Genomic DNA, 14,894 nt, shown 5'->3' with positions numbered 1-14,894 from the left:
GTATTTTTCTGTTTTTTTTTTTTGCTCCTCGTATGTTTCTTCCCTTTTCTTGCTCCTCGTGTTTTTCACACTTTTCTTGCTCCTCGTATTTTCACACGTTTGATGCTCCTCTTATTTTTCACACTTTTCTGCTCCTCGTATTTTTTGTTTTTGTTTTTGTTTTTTGCTCCTCATATATTTCTTCCCTTTTCTTGCTCCTCGTGTTTTTCACTATTTTCTTTCTCCTCGTATTTTCACACTTTTGAGGCTCCACTTATTTTCCCCACTTTTCTACTCCTCGTATTTTTGTGTTTTTTTTTTTTCGCTCCTCATATTTTTCTCCCCTATTTCTCCTCCTGGGATTTTTCACACTTTTCTTGCTCCTCGTATTTTTACACTTTTATGCTTCTCTGATCCCGTTGGAATCACTTGGGCATCACGTGGGTGTAACGTGGGCATCACGTGGTCTTCACGTGGGCATCACGTGAGAATCAGTTTGGAGTCACGTGGGAATCACGTGGGCATCACGTTGGAATCACATGGGAATCACGTGGGCATCACGTGGGCATCACCTGGGCAACACGTGGAAATCACGTGGGAATCACGTGGGAATCACGTGAGAATCACTTGGGAGTCACGTGGGAATCACGTGGGCATCAAGTGGGAATCACGTGGGAATCACGTGGGCAACACGTGGGAATCACCTGGCCATCATGTGTGAATCACGTGGGAATAATGTGGGCATCAGGTGGGTATCACGTGGGAATCACGTGGGAATCACGTGAGAATCACGTGGCCATCACTTGGGAATCACGTGGGAATCACGTGGGAAACACGTGGGAATCACGTGGCCATCATGTGGGAATCACGTGGGAATAATGTGGGCATCAGGTGGGTATCACGTGGGCAACACGTGGGAATCACGTGGGAATCAGGTGGCCATCACGTGGGAATCACGTGGGCATCACGTTGGAATCACATGGGAATCACGTGGGCATCACGTGGGCATCACCTGGGCAACACGTGGAAATCACGTGGGAATCACGTGGGAATCACGTGAGAATCACTTGGGAGTCACGTGGGAATCACGTGGGCATCAAGTGGGAATCACGTGGGAATCACGTGGGCAACACGTGGGAATCACCTGGCCATCATGTGGGAATCACGTGGGAATAATGTGGGCATCAGGTGGGTATCACGTGGGAATCACGTGGGAATCACGTGAGAATCACGTGGCCATCACTTGGGAATCACGTGGGAATCACGTGGGAAATACGTGGGAATCACGTGGCCATCATGTGGGAATCACGTGGGAATAATGTGGGCATCAGGTGGGTATCACGTGGGCAACACGTGGGAATCACGTGGGAATCAGGTGGCCATCACGTGGGAATCACGTGGGAATCACGGGGGAATCACGAGGGTATCACGTGGGCAACACATGGGAATCACGTGGGCATCACGTGGGAATCACGTGGGCAACAGTGGGAATCACATGGGAATCACGTGGGCAACACGTGGGAATCACTTGGGAATCACGTGGGCATCACGTGGGCAACACGTGGGAAACACGTATGCATCACGTGGGAATCACGTGGGAATCACGTGGAAATCACGTGGGCATCACGTGGGAATCACGTGGGAATCACGTGGCCATCACGTGGGAATCACGTGGGCATCACGTGGGCATCACGTGGGAATCACGTGGGAATCACGTGGGCATCACCTGTGAATCACGTGGGAATCACGTGGCAAACACGTGGTCAACACGTGGGCATCACGTGGGAATCACGTGGCCATCACGTGGGAATCACGTGGGCATCACGTGGGCAACACGTGGGAATCACGTGGCCATCACGTGGGAATCACGTGGGCATCACGTGGGAATCACGTGGAAATCACGTGGCCATCACGTGGGAATCACGTGGGAATCACGTGGGCATCACGTGAGAATCACGTGGGAATCAAGTGGGAATCACGTGGGCAATATGTGGGAAACACGTGGGCATCACGTGGGCAACACGTGGGAAACACGTGGCCATCACGTGGGAATCACGTGAGAATCACGTGGGCAACATGTGGGAATCACGTGGGAATCACGTGGGAATGACGTGGGCATCACGTGGGAATTACGTGGGCATCACGTGGCCATCACGTGGGAATCACTTGGGAATCACGTGGGCATCACGTGGGCATCACATGGGAATCTGTGGGAATCACGTGGCCATCACGTGGGAATCACGTGGGAATCAGGTGGGAATCACGTGGGCAACACGTGGGAATCACGTGGCCATCACATGGGCATCACGTGGGCATCACGTGGGAATCACGTGGGAATCACGTGGGCATCACGTGGGCATCACGTGGGAATCACGTGGGAATCACGTGGGAATCACGTGGGCAACACGTGGGAATCACGTGGGAATCACGTGGGAATCACGTGGGCATCACCTGTGAATCACGTGGGAATCACGTGGCAAACACGTGGTCAACACGTGGGCATCACGTGGGAACCACGTGGCCATCACGTGGGAATCACGTGGGAATCACGAGGGCATCACGTGGGAATCACGTGGGCAACACGTGGGAATCACGTGGCCATCACGTGGGAATCACGTGGGCATCACGTGGGCATCACGTGGAAATCACGTGGCCATCACGTGGGAATCACGTGGGAATCACGTGGGCATCACGTGAGAATCACGTGGGAATCAAGTAGGAATCATGTGGGCAATATGTGGGAAACACGTGGGCATCACGTGGGCAACACGTGGGAAACACGTGGCCATCACGTGGGAATCACGTGAGAATCACGTGGGCAACATGTGGGAATCACGTGGGAATGACGTGGGCATCACGTGGGAATTACGTGGGCATCACGTGGCCATCACGTGGGAATCACTTGGGAATCACGTGGGCATCACGTGGGCATCACATGGGAATCACGTGGGAATCACGTGGCCATCACGTGGGAATCACGTGGGAATCAGGTGGGAATCACGTGGGCAACACGTGGGAATCACGTGGCCATCACATGGGCATCACGTGGGCATCACGTGGGAATCACGTGGGAATCACGTAGGCCTCACGTGGGCATCACGTGGGAATCACGTGGGCATCACGTGGGAATCACGTGGCCATCACGTGGGCATCGCGTGGCCATCACGTGGGAATCACGTGGGCATCACGTGGCCATCACGTGGCCATCACGTGGGAATCACGTGGGCATCACGTGGGCATCACGTGGGAATCACGTGGGAATCACGTGGGAATCACGTGGCCATCACGTGGGAATCACGTGGCCATCACGTGGGAATCACGTGGGCATCACTTGGGCATCACGTGGGAATCACGTGGGAATCACGTGGGCATCACGTGGGAATCACGTTGGAATCACGTGGGAATCACGTGGGAATCACGTGGGCATCAAGTGGCCATCACGTGGGCATCACGTGGGAATCACGTGGGAATCACGTGGGCATCACGTGGGAATCACGTGGCCATCACGTGAGAATCACGTGGGCATCACGTGGCCATCACGTGGGAATCACGTGGGAATCACGTGGGCAACACGTGGGAATCACGTGGGCATCACGTGGGCAACACGTGGGCATCACGTGAGCATCAGGTGGGCATCACGTGGGAATCACGTGGGAATTACGTGGGAATCATGTGGGCATCACGTGAGAATCACTTGGGAATCACGTGGGAATCTTCGCCTCGGGTTTTTCACAATGCTCTTGCTCCTCGTAGTTGCATACTGTTGATTCTCCTCTGATTTCCAACCCTTGTCTGCTCCTCGTTCTTGTCTTTTGCTTTTTCTTTCTTGCTCCTCGTATTCTTCTCCCCTGTTTCTTCAACTCGGGTTTTTCACACTGCTCTTGCTCCTTGTATTGGCATACATTTGATTCTCCTCTGATTTTCCCCACTTGTCTGCTCCTCGTTTTTGTATTTTGCTTTTTTTTTCTTGCTCCCCGTATTCTTCTCCTCTGTTTCTTCGCCTCGGGTTTTTCACACTGCTCTTGCTCCTTGTAGTGCCACACTGTTGATCCTCCTCTGATTTTCGCCCCTTGTGTTCTCTTCGTTTTTGTATTTTGCTTTTTTTTTCTTGCTCCTCGTATTCTTCTCTCCTGTTTCTTCACCTCGGGTTTTTCACTCTTCTCTTGCTCCTCATAGTGGCATACTGTTGATCCTCCTCTGATTTTCGCCCCTTGTGTTCTCCTCGATATTGTATTTTGCTTTTATTTTCTTTCTCCTCGTATTCTTCTCCCCTGTTTCTTCGACTCGGGTTTTTCACAGTTCTCTTGCTCCTCGTAGTGCCACACGTTGATCCTCCTCTGATCTTCGCCCCTAGTGTTCTCCTCGTTTTTGTATTTTGCTTTTTTTTTCTTGCTCCTCGTATTCTTCTCCCCTGTTTTTTCGCCTCGGGTTTTTCACACTTCTCTTGCTCCTCGTAGTGGCATACTGTTGATCCTCCTCTGATTTTCGCCCCTTGTGTTCTCCTCGTTTATGTATTTTGCTTTTTTTTCTTGCTCCTTGTATTCTTCTCCCCTGTTTCTTCACATCAGGATTTTCACACTGCTCTTGCTCCTTGTAGGGCCACACTTTTGATCCTCCTCTGATTTTCGCCCCTTGTGTTCTCCTCGTTTTTGTATTTTGCTTTTTTTTCTTGCTCCTCGTATTCTTCTCCCCTGTTTCTTCACATCAGGATTTTCACACTGCTCTTGCTCCTTGTTGTGCCACACTTTTGATCCTCCTCTGATTTTCGCCCCTGGTGTTCTCCTCGTTTTTGTATTTTGCTTTTTTTTCTTGCTCCTCATATTTTTCTCCCCTGTTTCTTCGCCTCGGGTTTTTCACACTTCTCTTACTCCACGTAGTGGCATACAGTTGATCCTCCTCTGATTTTCGCCCCTTGTGTTCTCCTCGTTTTTGTATTTTGCTTTTTTTCTTGCTCCTCGTATTCTTCTCCCCTGTTTCTCCGCCTCGTGTTTTTCACACTTCTCTTGCTCCTCGTAGTGGCATACTGTTGATCCTCCTCTGATTTTCGCCCCTTGTGTTCTCCTCGTTTTTGTATTTTGCTTTTTTTTTCTTGCTCCTCGTATTCTTCTCCCCTGTTTCTTCACATCAGCTTTTTCACACTTCTCTTACTCCTCGTAGTGGCATACTGCTGATCCTCCTCTGATTTTCGCCCCTTGTGTTCTCCTCGTTTTTGTATTTTGCTTTTTTTTTTCTTTCTCCTCGTATTCTTCTCCCCTGTTTCTTTGCCTCGGGTTTTTCACACTTCTCTTACTCCACGTAGTGCCACACTTTTGATCCTCCTCTGATTTTCGCCCCTTGTGTTCTCCTCGTTTTTGTATTTTGCTTTTTTTTCTTGCTCCTCGTATTCTTCTCCCCTGTTTCTTCACATCAGCTTTTTCACACTTCTCGTACTCCTCGTAGTGCCACACTTTTGATCCTCCTCTGATTTTCGCCCCTTGTGTTCTCCTCGTTTTTGTATTTTGCTTTTTTTTTCTTGCTCCTCGTATTCTTCTCCCCTGTTTCTTCCCCTCGGGTTTTTCACACTTCTCTTACTCCATGTAGTGCGACACTTTTGATCCTCCTCTGATTTTCGCCCCTTGTGTTCTCCTCGTTTTTGTATTTTGCTTTTTTTCTTGCTCCTCGTATTCTTCTCCCCTGTTTCTTCGCCTTGGGTTTTTCACACTTCTCATGCTCCTCGTAGTGGCACACTGTTGATCCTCCTCTGATTTTCGCCCCTTTGGTTCTCCTCGTTTTTGTATTTTGCTTTCTTTTTCTTGCTCCTCGTATTCTTCTCCCCTGTTTCTTCGCCTTGGGTTTTTCACACTTCTCTTACTCCACGTAATGCCACACTTTTGATCCTCCTCTGATTTTCGCCACTTGTGTTCTCCTCGTTTTTGTATTTTGCTTTTTTTTCTTGCTCCTCGTATTCTTCTCCCCTGTTTCTTCTCCTCGCGTTTTTCACACTTCTCTTACTCCACCTAGTGCCACACTTTTGATCCTCCTCTGATTTTCGCCCCTTGTGTTCTCCTCGTTTTTGTATTTTACTTTTTTTCTTGCTCCTCGTATTCTTCTCCCCTGTTTCTTCGCTTCGGGTTTTTCACACTTCTCTTGCTCCTCGTAGTGGCATACTGTTGATCCTCCTCTCATTTTCGCCCCTTGTGTTCTCCTCGTTTATGTATTTTGCTTTTTTTTTCTTGCTCCTCGTATTCTTCTCCCCTTTTTCTTAACCTCAGGTTTTTCACACATTTGTTGCTCCTCGTATTTTCACACTTTTCATGCTCCTCTTATTTTTCACACTTTTCTGCTCCTCGTATTTTTCTGTTTTTTTTTTTTGCTCCTCGTATGTTTCTTCCCTTTTCTTGCTCCTCGTGTTTTTCACACTTTTCTTGCTCCTCGTATTTTCACACGTTTGATGCTCCTCTTATTTTTCACACTTTTCTGCTCCTCGTATTTTTTGTTTTTGTTTTTGTTTTTTGCTCCTCATATATTTCTTCCCTTTTCTTGCTCCTCGTGTTTTTCACTATTTTCTTTCTCCTCGTATTTTCACACTTTTGAGGCTCCACTTATTTTCCCCACTTTTCTACTCCTCGTATTTTTGTGTTTTTTTTTTTTTCGCTCCTCATATTTTTCTCCCCTATTTCTCCTCCTGGGATTTTTCACACTTTTCTTGCTCCTCGTATTTTTACACTTTTATGCTTCTCTGATCCCGTTGGAATCACTTGGGCATCACGTGGGTGTAACGTGGGCATCACGTGGTCTTCACGTGGGCATCACGTGAGAATCAGTTTGGAGTCACGTGGGAATCACGTGGGCATCACGTTGGAATCACATGGGAATCACGTGGGCATCACGTGGGCATCACCTGGGCAACACGTGGAAATCACGTGGGAATCACGTGGGAATCACGTGAGAATCACTTGGGAGTCACGTGGGAATCACGTGGGAATCAAGTGGGAATCACGTGGGAATCACGTGGGCAACACGTGGGAATCACCTGGCCATCATGTGGGAATCACGTGGGAATAATGTGGGCATCAGGTGGGTATCACGTGGGAATCACGTGGGAATCACGTGAGAATCACGTGGCCATCACTTGGGAATCACGTGGGAATCACGTGGGAAACACGTGGGAATCACGTGGCCATCATGTGGGAATCACGTGGGAATAATGTGGGCATCAGGTGGGTATCACGTGGGCAACACGTGGGAATCACGTGGGAATCAGGTGGCCATCACGTGGGAATCACGTGGGAATCACGGGGGAATCACGAGGGTATCACGTGGGCATCACGTGGGCATCACGTGGGCAACACATGGGAATCACGTGGGCATCACGTGGGAATCACGTGGGCAACAGTGGGAATCACATGGGAATCACGTGGGCAACACGTGGGAATCACTTGGGAATCACGTGGGCATCACGTGGGCAACACGTGGGAAACACGTATGCATCACGTGGCAATCACGTGGGAATCACGTGGGAATCACGTGGGAATCACGTGGGAATCACGTGGCCATCACGTGGGAATCACGTGGGCATCACGTGGGAATCACGTGGGAATCACGTGGGCATCACCTGTGAATCACGTGGGAATCACGTGGCAAACACGTGGTCAACACATGGGCATCACGTGGGAATCACGTGGCCATCACGTGGGAATCACGTGGGCATCACGTGGGCATCACGTGGGCAACACGTGGGAATCACGTGGCCATCACGTGGGAATCACGTGAGCATCACGTGGGAATCACGTGGAAATCACGTGGCCATCACGTGGGAATCACGTGGGAATCACGTGGGCATCACGTGAGAATCACGTGGGAATCAAGTGGGAATCACGTGGGCAATATGTGGGAAACACGTGGGCATCACGTGGGCAACACGTGGGAAACACGTGGCCATCACGTGGGAATCACGTGAGAATCACGTGGGCAACATGTGGGAATCACGTGGGAATGACGTGGGCATCACGTGGGAATTACGTGGGCATCACGTGGCCATCACGTGGGAATCACTTGGGAATCACGTGGGCATCACGTGGGCATCACATGGGAATCTGTGGGAATCACGTGGCCATCACGTGGGAATCACGTGGGAATCAGGTGGGAATCACGTGGGCAACACGTGGGAATCACGTGGCCATCACATGGGCATCACGTGGGCATCACGTGGGAATCACGTGGGAATCACGTAGGCATCACGTGGGCATCACGTGGGAATCACGTGGAAATCACGTGGGCATCACGTGGCCATCACGTGGGCATCACGTGGCCATCACGTGGGAATCACGTGGGCATCACGTGGGCATCACGTGGGAATCACGTGGGAATCACGTGGGCATCACCTGTGAATCACGTGGGAATCACGTGGCAAACACGTGGTCAACACGTGGGCATCACGTGGGAATCACGTGGCCATCACGTGGGAATCACGTGGGAATCACGAGGGCATCACGTGGGAATCACGTGTTCTCCTCGTTTTTGTATTTTGCTTTTTTTTTCTTGCTCCTCGTATTCTTCTCCCCTGTTTCTTCGCCTCGGGATTTTCACACTTCTCTTGCTCCTCGTAGTGGCATAATGTTGATCCTCCTCTGATTTTCGCCCCTTGTGTTCTCCTCGTTTTTGTATTTTGCTTTTTTTTCCTGCTCCTCGTATTTTCTCCCCTGTTTCTTCACATCAGCTTTTTCACACTTCTCTTACTCCTCGTAGTGGCATACTGTTGATCCTCCTCTGATTTTCGCCCCTTGTGTTCTCCTCGTTTTTGTATTTTGCTTTTTTTTTCTTGCTCCTCGTATTCTTCTCCCCTGTTTCTTCACATCAGCTTTTTCACAGTTCTCTTACTCCTCGTAGTGGCTTACTGTTGATCCTCCTCTGATTTTCGCCCCTTGTGTTCTCCTCGTTTTTGTATTTTGCTTTTTTTTTCTTGCTCCGCGTATTCTTCTCCCCTGTTTCTTCGCCTCGGGTTTTTCACACTTCTCTTACTCCACCTAGTGCCACAGTTTTGATCCTCCTCTGATTTTCGCCCCTTGTGTTCTCCTCGTTTTTGTATTTTGCTTTTTTTTCCTTGCTCCTCGTATTCTTCTCCCCTGTTTCTTCGCCTCGGGTTTTTCACACTTCTCTTACTCCACCTAGTGCCACACTTTTGATCCTCCTCTGATTTTCGCCCCTTGTGTTCTCCTCGTTTTTGTACTTTGCTTGTTTTTTCTTGTTCCTCGTATTCTTCTCCCGTGTTTCTTCGCCTCGGGTTTTTCACACTTCTCTTGCTCCTCGTAGTGCCACACTTTTGATCCTCCTCTGATTTTCGCCCCTTGTGTTCTCCTCGTTTTTGTATTTTGCTTTTTTTTTCTTGCTCCTCATATTCTTCTCCCCTGTTTCTTCACATCAGCTTTTTCACACTTCTCTTACTCCTCGTAGTGGCATACTGTTGATCCTCCTCTGATTTTCGCCCCTTGTGTTCTCCTCGTTTTTGTATTTTGCTTTTTTTTCCTTGCTCCTCGTATTCTTCTCCCCTGTTTCTTCGCCTCGGGTTTTTCACACTTCTCTTACTCCACGTAGTGCCACACTTTTGATCCTCCTCTGATTTTCGCCCCTTGTGTTCTCCTCGTTTTTGTATTTTGCTTGTTTTTTCTTGCTCCTCGTATTCTTCTCCCCTGTTTCTTCACCTCAGGTTTTTCACACTTCTCTTACTCCTCGTAGTGGCATACTGTTGATCCTCCTCTGATTTTCGCCCCTTGTGTTCTCCTCGTTTTTGTATTTTGCTTTTTTTTTCTTGCTCCTCGTATTCTTCTCCCCTGTTTCTTCACATCAGCTTTTTCACAGTTCTCTTACTCCTCGTTCGGGCATACTGTTGATCCTCCTCTGATTTTCGCCCCTTGTGTTCTCCTCGTTTTTGTATTTTGCTTTTTTTTTCTTGCTCCGCGTATTCTTCTCCCCTGTTTCTTCGCCTCGGGTTTTTCACACTTCTCTTACTCCACCTAGTGCCACACTCTTGATCCTCCTCTGATTTTCGCCCCTTGTGTTCTCCTCGTTTTTGTATTTTGCTTTTTTTTTCTTGCTCCTCGTATTCTTCTCCCCTGTTTCTTTGCCTCGGGTTTTTCACACTTCTCTTACTCCACGTAGTGCCACACTTTTGATCCTCCTCTGATTTTCGCCCCTTGTGTTCTCCTCGTTTTTGTATTTTGCTTTTTTTTCTTGCTCCTCGTATTCTTCTCCCCTGTTTCTTCGCCTCGGGTTTTTCACACTTCTCTTGCTCCTCGTAGTGGTATACTGTTGATCCTCCTCTGATTTTCGCCCCTTGTGTTCTCCTCGTTTTTGTATTTTGCTTTTTTTTCCTTGCTCCTCGTAATCTTCTCCCCTGTTTCTTCACCTCGGGTTTTTCACACTTCTCTTGCTCCTCGTAGTGGCATACTGTTGATCCTCCTCTGATTTTCGCCCCTTGTGTTCTCCTCGTTTTTGTATTTTGCTTTTTTTTCCTTGCTCCTCGTATTCTTCTCCCCTGTTTCTTCACCTCGGGTTTTTCACACTTCTCTTGCTCCTCGTAGTGGCATACTGATGATCCTCCTCTGATTTTCGCCCCTTGTGTTCTCCTCGTTTTTGTATTTTGCTTTTTTTTTCTTGCTCCGCATATTCTTCTCCCCTGTTTCTTCGCCTCGGGTTTTTCACACTTCTCTTACTCCAGCTAGTGCCACACTTTTGATCCTCCTCTGATTTTCGCCCCTTGTGTTCTCCTCGTTTTTGTATTTTGCTTTTTTTTCTTGCTCCTCGTATTTTCTCCCCTGTTTCTTCACATCAGCTTTTTCACACTTCTCTTACTCCTCGTAGTGGCATACTGTTGATCCTCCTCTGATTTTCGCCCCTTGTGTTCTCCTCGTTTTTGTATTTTGCTTTTTTTTCCTTGCTCCTCGTATTCTTCTCCCCTGTTTCTTCACCTCGGGTTTTTCACACTTCTCTTGCTCCTCGTAGTGGCATACTGTTGATCCTCCTCTGATTTTCGCCCCTTGTGTTCTCCTCGTTTTTGTATTTTGCTTTTTTTTTCTTGCTCCTCTTATTCTTCTCCCCTGTTTCTTCGCCTCGCCTTTTTCACAGTTCTCTTACTCCACCTAGTGCCACACTTTTGATCCGCCTCTGATTTTCGCCCCTTGTGTTCTCCTCGTTTTTGTATTTTGCTTTTTTTTTCTTGCTCCTCGTATTCTTCTCCCCTGTTTCTTCGCCCCGGGTTTTTCACACTTCTCTTACTCCACCTAGTGCCACACTTTTGATCCTCCTCTGATTTTCGCCCCTTGTGTTCTCCTCGTTTTTGTACTTTGCTTGTTTTTTCTTGCTCCTCGTATTCTTCTCCCGTGATTCTTCACCTCGGGTTTTTCACACTTCTCTTGCTCCTCGTAGTGCCACACTTTTGATCCTCCTCTGATTTTCGCCCCTTGTGTTCTCCTCGTTTTTGTATTTTGCTTTTTTTTTCTTGCTCCTCGTATTCTTCTCCCCTGTTTCTTCACATCAGCTTTTTCACACTTCTCTTACTCCTCGTAGTGGCATACTGTTGATCCTCCTCTGATTTTCGCCCCTTGTGTTCTCCTCGTTTTTGTATTTTGCTTTTTTTTCCTTGCTCCTCGTATTCTTCTCCCCTGTTTCTTCGCCTCGGCTTTTTCACACTTCTCTTACTCCACGTAGTGCCACACTTTTGATCCTCCTCTGATTTTCGCCCCTTGTGTTCTCCTCGTTTTTGTATTTTGCTTGTTTTTTCTTGCTCCTCGTATTCTTCTCCCCTGTTTCTTCACCTCAGGTTTTTCACACTTCTCTTACTCCTCGTAGTGGCATACTGTTGATCCTCCTCTGATTTTCGCCCCTTGTGTTCTCCTCGTTTTTGTATTTTGCTTTTTTTTTCTTGCTCCTCGTATTCTTCTCCCCTGTTTCTTCACATCAGCTTTTTCACAGTTCTCTTACTCCTCGTAGGGGAATACTGTTGATCCTCCTCTGATTTTCGCCCCTTGTGTTCTCCTCGTTTTTGTATTTTGCTTTTTTTTTCTTGCTCCGCGTATTCTTCTCCCCTGTTTCTTCGCCTCGGGTTTTTCACACTTCTCTTACTCCACCTAGTGCCACACTTCTGATCCTCCTCTGATTTTCGCCCCTTGTGTTCTCCTCGTTTTTGTATTTTGCTTTTTTTTTCTTGCTCCTCGTATTCTTCTCCCCTGTTTCTTTGCCTCGGGTTTTTCACACTTCTCTTACTCCACGTAGTGCCACACTTTTGATCCTCCTCTGATTTTCGCCCCTTGTGTTCTCCTCGTTTTTGTATTTTGCTTTTTTTTCTTGCTCCTCGTATTCTTCTCCCCTGTTTCTTCGCCTCGGGTTTTTCACACTTCTCTTGCTCCTCGTAGTGGCATACTGTTGATCCTCCTCTGATTTTCGCCCCTTGTGTTCTCCTCGTTTTTGTATTTTGCTTTTTTTTTCTTGCTCCCCGTATTCTTCTCCCCTGTTTCTTCACATCAGCTTTTTCACACTTCTCTTACTCCTCGTAGTGGCATACTGTTGATCCTCCTCTGATTTTCGCCCCTTGTGTTCTCCTCGTTTTTGTATTTTGCTTTTTTTTCCTTGCTCCTCGTATTCTTCTCCCCTGTTTCTTCACCTCGGGTTTTTCACACTTCTCTTGCTCCTCGTAGTGGCATACTGATGATCCTCCTCTGATTTTCGCCCCTTGTGTTCTCCTCGTTTTTGTATTTTGCTTTTTTTTTCTTGCTCCTCGTATTCTTCTCCCCTGTTTCTTCGCCTCGGGTTTTTCACACTTCTCTTACTCCAGCTAGTGCCACACTTTTGATCCTCCTCTGATTTTCGCCCCTTGTGTTCTCCTCGTTTTTGTATTTTGCTTTTTTTTCTTGCTCCTCGTATTTTCTCCCCTGTTTCTTCACATCAGCTTTTTCACACTTCTCTTACTCCTCGTAGTGGCATACTGTTGATCCTCCTCTGATTTTCGCCCCTTGTGTTCTCCTCGTTTTTGTATTTTGCTTTTTTTTCCTTGCTCCTTGTATTCTTCTCCCCTGTTTCTTCGCCTTGGGTTTTTCACACTTCTCTTACTCCACCTAGTGCCACACTTTTGATCCTCCTCTGATTTTCGCCCCTTGTGTTCTCCTCGTTTTTGTATTTTGCTTTTTTTTTCTTGCTCCTCGTATTCTTCTCCCGTGTTTCTTCGCCTCGCGTTTTTCACACTTCTCTTACTCCACCTAGTGCCACACTTTTGATCCTCCTCTGATTTTCGCCCCTTGTGTTCTCCTCGTTTTTGTATTTTGCTTTTTTTTTCTTGCTCCTCGTAATCTTCTCCCCTGTTTCTTCAACTCGGGTTTTTCACACTTCTCTTACTCCAGCTAGTGCCACACTTTTGATCCTCCTCTGATTTTCGCCCCTTGTGTTCTCCTCGTTTTTGTATTTTGCTTTTTTTTCTTGCTCCTCGTATTCTTCTCTGCTGTTTCTTCGCCTCGGGTTTTTCACACTTCTCTTGCTCCTCGTAGTGGCATACTGTTGATCCTCCTCTGATTTTCGCCCCTTGTGTTCTCCTCGTTTTTGTATTTTGCTTTTTTTTCCTGCTCCTCGTATTTTCTCCCCTGTTTCTTCACATCAGCTTTTTCACACTTCTCTTACTCCTCGTAGTGGCATACTGTTGATCCTCCTCTGATTTTCGCCCCTTGTGTTCTACTCATTTTTGTATTTTGCTTTTTTTTTCTTGCTCCTCGTATTCTTCTCCCCTGTTTCTTCGCCTCGGGTTTTTCACACTTCTCTTACTCCACCTAGTGCCACACTTTTGATCCTCCTCTGATTTTCGCCCCTTGTGTTCTCCTCGTTTTTGTATTTTGCTTTTTTTTCTTGCTCCTCGTATTCTTCTCCCCTGTTTCTTCGCCTCGGGTTTTTCACACTTCTCTTGCTCCTCGTAGTGGCATACTGTTGATCCTCCTCTGATTTTCGCCCCTTGTGTTCTCCTCGTTTTTGTATTTTGCTTTTTTTTTCTTGCTCCTCGTATTCTTCTCCCCTGTTTCTTCACATCAGCTTTTTCACACTTCTCTTACTCCTCGTAGTGGCATACTGTAGATCCTCCTCAGATTTTCGCCCCTTGTGTTCTCCTCGTTTTTGTATTTTGCTTTTTTTTTTCTTGCTCCTCGTATTCTTCTCCCCTGTTTCTTCACATCAGCTTTTTCACACTTCTCTTACTCCTCGTAGTGGCATACTGTAGATCCTCCTCTGATTTTCGCCCCTTGTGTTCTCCTCGTTTATGTATTTTGCTTTTTTTTTCTTGCACCTCGTATTCTTCTCCCCTGTTTCTTCACATCAGCTTTTTCAGACTTCTCTTACTCCACGTAGTGCCACACGTTTGATCCTCCTCTGATTTTCGCCCCTTGTGTTCTCTTCGTTTTTGTATTTTGCTTTTTTTTTCTTGCTCCTCGTATTCTTCTCCCCTGTTTCTTCGCCTAGGGTTTTTCACACATCTCTTACTCCACCTAGTGCCACACTTTTGATCCTCCTCTGATTTTCGCCCCTTGTGTTCTCCTCGTTTTTGTATTTTGCTTTTTTTTCTTGCTCCTCGTATTCTTCTCCCCTGTTTCTTTGCCTCGGGTTTTTCACACTTCTCTTGCTCCTCGTAGTGGCATACTGTTGATCCTCCTCTGATTTTCGCCCCTTGTGTTCTCCTCGTTTTTGTATTTTGCTTTTTTTTTCTTGCTCCCCGTATTCTTCTCCCCTGTTTCTTCACATCAGCTTTTTCACACTTCTCTTACTCCTCGTAGTGGCATACTGTTGATCCTCCTCTGATTTTCGCCCCTTGTGTTCTCCTCGTTTTTGTATTTTGCTTTTTTTTCCTTGCTCCTCGTATTCTTCTCCCCTGTTTCTTCGCCTCGGGTTTTTCACACTTCTCTTACTCC

This window comes from Cervus elaphus, chromosome 22 (assembly GCF_910594005.1).
Source record: "Cervus elaphus chromosome 22, mCerEla1.1, whole genome shotgun sequence".
Lineage (NCBI taxonomy): Eukaryota > Metazoa > Chordata > Mammalia > Artiodactyla > Cervidae > Cervus > Cervus elaphus.
The sequence above is the reverse complement of the archived record's forward strand: the minus strand, read 5'-3'. Positions refer to the sequence as shown.